We start from the raw sequence: 5,980 nt of genomic DNA, 5'->3' as shown, positions 1-5,980 counted from the left end.
AACAGAGCTCCTATACAAACACAGTAGTACTGAATATTTATAGGTAAAATGAAGTGGGGAAATTATGGTTCTCAATAGGCTTACACTGACAACCCCACAGTTCTTTATAGTAAAGTGAATTCCTAGATCTGGAAGTGAATGGCAAACTAGAAAAATCTTTAAAATCTTTCAGCCCTTATTTTGAAATTAAAGAAAAGACTGCTTTGAAAATGAAATATTTTATTCTTAAGTGAGAGCCCAAAACTTTTTCAATAAGGAAATAATTTTCAATTTTTTATTGAATAGGAATCATAGGACTGGTGTTTGAATTGTGCAAAATTCTGGATTAGTCAAGTACAAATTAAAGAGGAATTAAAGAAAAACAGAAACAGATTGTACATGCTTAGTTCTAGAGGTACTTCAAAAATTCAACCACAAAGCAGGATTTTGGAAAATGTTGTGATTATTCAGGGTCTGTGTGGCCAAAGGCTGTCTTCCGAGTCTGGAAGAGGCTAAGTTTCTGAGTTTTCAGTCCTTATTTTTCTTAGGATGCTATACTGAAATGGCTTAGCAATCTTTCCCTAGAATTTAGTGTGAGGGGAAGATGAATTGTAACTTCAAAGTAAAAATGAGTAAGCAAACTTTGGTCATGGGAGGAAGAGAGGATTTATAATTAGACACATATGATAGTCATTCACTTTATTATAGTAATGCTTTTGAACACAGTGGCTCTAGAATTACAGATATATAAGCAGGAGCCATTCTTTGGACTAGAATCAGTTCAAAGAATATAAAGGTATTCCCTGGTCTGCTTGAAAATTTTTTTTTCTTCAACAATTTTATTTATTTATTTCCCCATTGTTCTCTATTTATGGGCACTTTGGCCTCCTTCCATTGAGGGCTACATCTATACACTGAATCATACAGTTCATATTGTGGAATCAGGAGGCAGACAACACCCCTAGTCCTAGGCAGAGTTCTGACCTGACTGAAAGAGCAAGGATATGATATGAGGATAGAGATCAGAAGTCTGATTTAGTAGTAACAAAGCTATTGGTTAAATATAGTTTAAACCCCCATTGCTATCAAGTCAATTCTGACTTGTAGTGACCCCACAGGACAGAGTACAACTGCCTCATATGGTTTCCAAGGCTGTAAACTTACAGTTAAGGTATAGCCAAAAATGGGTGTACCTAGTGCCGCTCTAACAGAAGATACCACAAATGGGATGCTTGAACAAATAGGAGTTTATTCTATTACAGTTTGGAGGCTTTAAGTTCGAGTTCAAAGTGCTAGATTCTAGGATCTGGGTGAAAGCCCCTCTACCTTGGGCTTCAGCTCTGCCTCCTGCTCCCAGACCACTGAAGCTAGGGGCATTCTTCACTCAGACAGCTGCTGGCTGCTGAGGCTGGCAAGCCCAAGGTTGACAAGTAAAAAGGGACAGTCCTGATGTTACCAAACCACATGGCAGGCCATTAATTCAAGTCCATTGAAAGTCCCAAGGTCAGCAGAGCATGGCAATTTGTTTAACAACAACATAGCTACATGCAGGGTTCAAGCATGCCATAAACTAGAGACCATTCCCGAAGCTGCATCTTACATACTAGAAGCAAATCACATACCAAAAGCAACTACTCAGCTGCTCCAATAGATTCCACCATGTAGTTAATTATCAGTCTCACCATGGGAATACCTACATCCAGCTGTCCAGCCACTCAGCCAGGCCCAGTGAAGTTGACACACAAACTTAACTATCACAATAGCCTTTTAAATTCATATTTTGGTTACTTCATGCCTCACTAACAGAAAAACCACAGGTGGATGGCTTGAACAAACAGGAATTTATTCTCTTACAGTTTAGGAGGCTACAATTGTGTGCTCAAAGCACCATGCTCTATGGGTTGGGTGAAAAACCCTTGACTTTGGGCTTCAGCTCAGCCTCTTGCTCCCAGACCACTGGAGCTAAAGGAGTCTCTTCACTCAGACAGCTGCTGGCTGCTGAGGCTGACAAGCCAAAGGTTGATAAATAAAATGGCAATATTACCAATATTACCAAACAACACAGTGGACTATGAGTTCAAGTCCAGAGATAGTCCCAAGATCAGAAGAAAACACTGCAGGCTGCTGAATGATGACTCAGCTACATGCAGGGTTCAAGCACACCAAAAGCCGCAGACTTTCTCAATGCTTCTCCTTATATACTGGAAGCAGATTACATCCCTAAGGCTGCTAAGAGCTCTGGTAGCATAGTGCCTAAGGCACTTGACTGCTAATCAGAAGGCTGGTGGTTCAAACCCACCAGCCACTCCTCAGAAGGAAGATGGGGCAATCTACTTCTGTAGTGATACTGCCTCGGAAACCCAAGGAGGGGTCGCTATGAGTCGGGGCCGACTCGACGGCACATAACAACAACAACAACAACAACAGTCATTAAAAAAAGAGTTCATATTAATATGTCCAAATTCAATTCAGCACTACATGATTTCTAAAATTTCCCTTTTCCTTTTTTTTTTAATTTTTTTTTTCTCTGAGGGAAACCTACTTCTCCTTATCTATAAAATAATTACTTATTTGGTCAATCACAGTATATATGTAAGTAAATTTCCTAATTGCTAACGCAGAGCACTGTAAGAAACAAATTTATTGACAAAAATTCAGTGTTTGCATAAAATTCTCTTTTGTCTTTAGCCTCACAATATGTAGTAGACACAATTTCCAGTTACTCCTTTCTTCCTCATCTCCTTCACTGTGGTTATGTCACACAACATAAATATAGATAATGATAACTGTGTCTATTGTCAAGGAGTTTCTGATGGCATATCTTGTTTTTTACCAACGTTCTGGTTGATTTTCTTTGAGTTTACATACAGTAAAACTTCCTCATTGAGATGTATAGTCCTATGTGTTTTCACAAATGCATAGAATCGTGAATCTACTGCCATGGCACTATACGGAACAGTTCTATCACTTCAAAGTTTCCCATATGCCATCCTTTGGTAGTAAATCCCTACCCCTGTTCCAACTACTGGATACCTCTGATATGTTTTCCATCTTTGTCATTTTTCTTTTTCCACAATATTTTATAGATGGAATCATATAATATGTAGCCTTTTGAGTCTGGTATCTTTCATGCAACAAAATGTATTTATGTTGTTCTATGAATCGATAGTTTGTTCTTTTTAATGAAGACTATTTCATTGTATAGATGAACTACAGTCTGTTTATTCATTCACACATTGAAAGACATCTGGGTTGTTTCCAGATTTTGGCAATTATAAATAAAGCTACTATGAGTATTCACATATGGCTTTTTGTGTGAACATAGTTTCCATATGGTAAGTATAAGTTGAACTTTATAAGAAACTGTCAGACTGTTCCAAAATGCATATACAATTTTGCATTCCCACCAGCATGGTATGAAAGTTCCAGTTACTTTGCATTCTTGTCAACACTTGGCATTGTCAGGGTTGATTTATATGTTTCTTTTTTCTTTCAATATATTCCAATTGGTATATAATGATATCTCATTATGGTTTTAATTAGAATTTCCTTAATGATGATGTTTAGCATCTTATCATATGTTTGTTTGTCATCCATGTATTTTCTTTGGTAAAGAGTCTGTTCAGATAATTTTCCCATTTTTATATTGTTTTGTTTGTTTTCTTATTGCTAAATTTGAGAGCTCTTTTATATATTTGATACAAGTCCCTCATTAGATATGTGATTTTTCTCTCAGCCTATAGATTGTCTTTTTATTTTCTTAAAAGTGTCTTTTATGGGGCAAAAGTCTTTAATTTTGATAAAGTACAATTTATCAATCTTTTCTTCTTTGGATTGTGTTTTGGTGTTGTATTTAAAACTCTGCCAAACCCAAGATGACAGAGATTTTTCTCCTCTGTATTTTTCTAGAAGTTCTATAATTTGAACTATATGTATACATCTATGATATAGATTTTGAATTAATTTTTATGAAGTTGTGAATCAGAAGTTAGCTTGGCTCTTTTTCTTTATAAGGATGGGAATGTACTTCCTTCATTTTAAAACACAAGTAGTTGCATCATGGGGAATAACTACATCCAGCTGCCCAGCCACTCAAAACCAGGCCCAGCCAAGTTGGCATACAATTTTAAGTACCACAATTCAGCTTTCACCCTCAGAATGTAAGTTTTCTTCAGGTAGGTTGTTCCCCAAAAAGCAAACTCACCAACATCCATAAACAGGAAAAAGAACTTAGAAGTGTTACTCCAGTGCAGTGACTATCATATGTTCTAGAACATGGGGATCCACAAGCCCTTTCCAGAGATCCACAAGGTCAAAACAACTTTTGTGATGACACAATTATTTACATTTTTCACTCTTATTCTCTCACAAGTGTACAGTAAGATTTTCCAGAGCTTATATGACCACAACAGACTGGAAGGAGAATACAGAATTAATCTGTCTTCCATTAAGCTACTCATGAAATAGATTTTCAAAAATGTAAAACAATGTCACTTTTCTCACTAAATTGTTTCTTCAGCTTTTAAAAATGTATTATTTTGAAATAATTTTAGACTTGTGGAAGAGACACAATGATAGTACCAAGAGTTCCAGGATATCTTTCACTTAGCTTCCTCTAAGTTTAACATTTTACATAACCAGGATGGAATTATCAAACTAAGAAAATAACATTGATATAATCATATTAAGTAAACCACAGACTATATGCAGACTTCATCAATTTTTTCACTAATATCATTATTTTTACCCAGGATCCAATCCAAGATACCACAATGCATTTAGTTATCATAGCTCCTTAGTGTCCTGTGATCTGTGACCAGCTCCTCAGTCTTTCCTTGTCTTGACTTATGGCCCTGCCACTTCTAAATAATACTGGTCAAGTTTTTGTAGAATATTACTCAATTTGTGTTTGCCTGATGTTTTTCTCATGATTAGATTAGGGTTATGGATTTTAAAGAAGGCTGCCACAGTGGGAGCTCTGGTGGTGTAGTGCCTAAGGCATTTGACTGCTAACTAGAAGACTGGAAGTTCAAACCCACCAGCCGCTCCTTGGAAGGAAGGCTGGGCAATCTACTTCCATAGTGATATGGCCTTGGAAGCCCAAGGAGGAGTCGCTATGAGTTGGATCCAACTCAACAGCAGTGAGTTCGGTTTTTTGGTTTTTGCCACAGAAGTGATGTTTCCCTCTTTGACAAATTATCAGGGGATACATAATATCAATATGTCTTTAATATTGATGATATTACACTTGACCATTTTATTGAGGTTATGACTACCAAGTTTCTCCACAGAAGAATTACTACATTTCCCTTTGTATTTTGGGTATGTTGTTAATTACTCAATATTATTTTGACTATGCAAATATCATGATTCTTCATAAAATCTACCAACTATTTAAGCATTTATCTGTGTGATCTTATCTGTGTCAACTACTACTCTGGGATTCTAATGGTGATTTAAAAATTTTCCTTATTCCTTCCATATTTACTAAATCAAAATATGTCTTTAAGTAAGTTCTGTAAATTCTCCCTGAATTATTTTTTAAAATTGTTTGTATCAGTATGGATTTGTGGATATTTATGTTATTCTTTGGGCTGTATAACAACAACAACAAAAAAAAAACCACTCACTGTCCTTGAGTCAATTCAACTCATAGCAACCCCTCCTTGGGTTTCCAAGGCAGTGTCTCCATGAAAGTAGATTGTCTAATCTTCCTTCTGAGGAGTGGCTGGTAGGTTTGAACCACTAGCCTTTTGGTTAGTGTTCAAATGCCTTAAGCACTACATCACCAGAGCTGGGTTGTATACATTTTAATAATTATTTTATTGCTCAAATTGTTCCGTACTCGGTCATTAGAAGCCCTTCTATATTGGCTTATGTGTCCTGCCCCAGTCCTAGAATTGATCCCTTCTCTGAGGAATCCTGATTATTTTTACTAGAGAAGAGATTTAGAAACCAAGATCTGAGTACTAGGTGTGCTCATTGCTACTGAGATGTCACT

This window comes from Orycteropus afer, unplaced genomic scaffold (assembly GCF_000298275.1).
Source record: "Orycteropus afer afer isolate SDZICR_OR568_19922 unplaced genomic scaffold, OryAfe1.0 scaffold00116, whole genome shotgun sequence".
NCBI lineage: Eukaryota > Metazoa > Chordata > Mammalia > Tubulidentata > Orycteropodidae > Orycteropus > Orycteropus afer.
Note: the sequence above shows the minus strand (reverse complement) of the source record.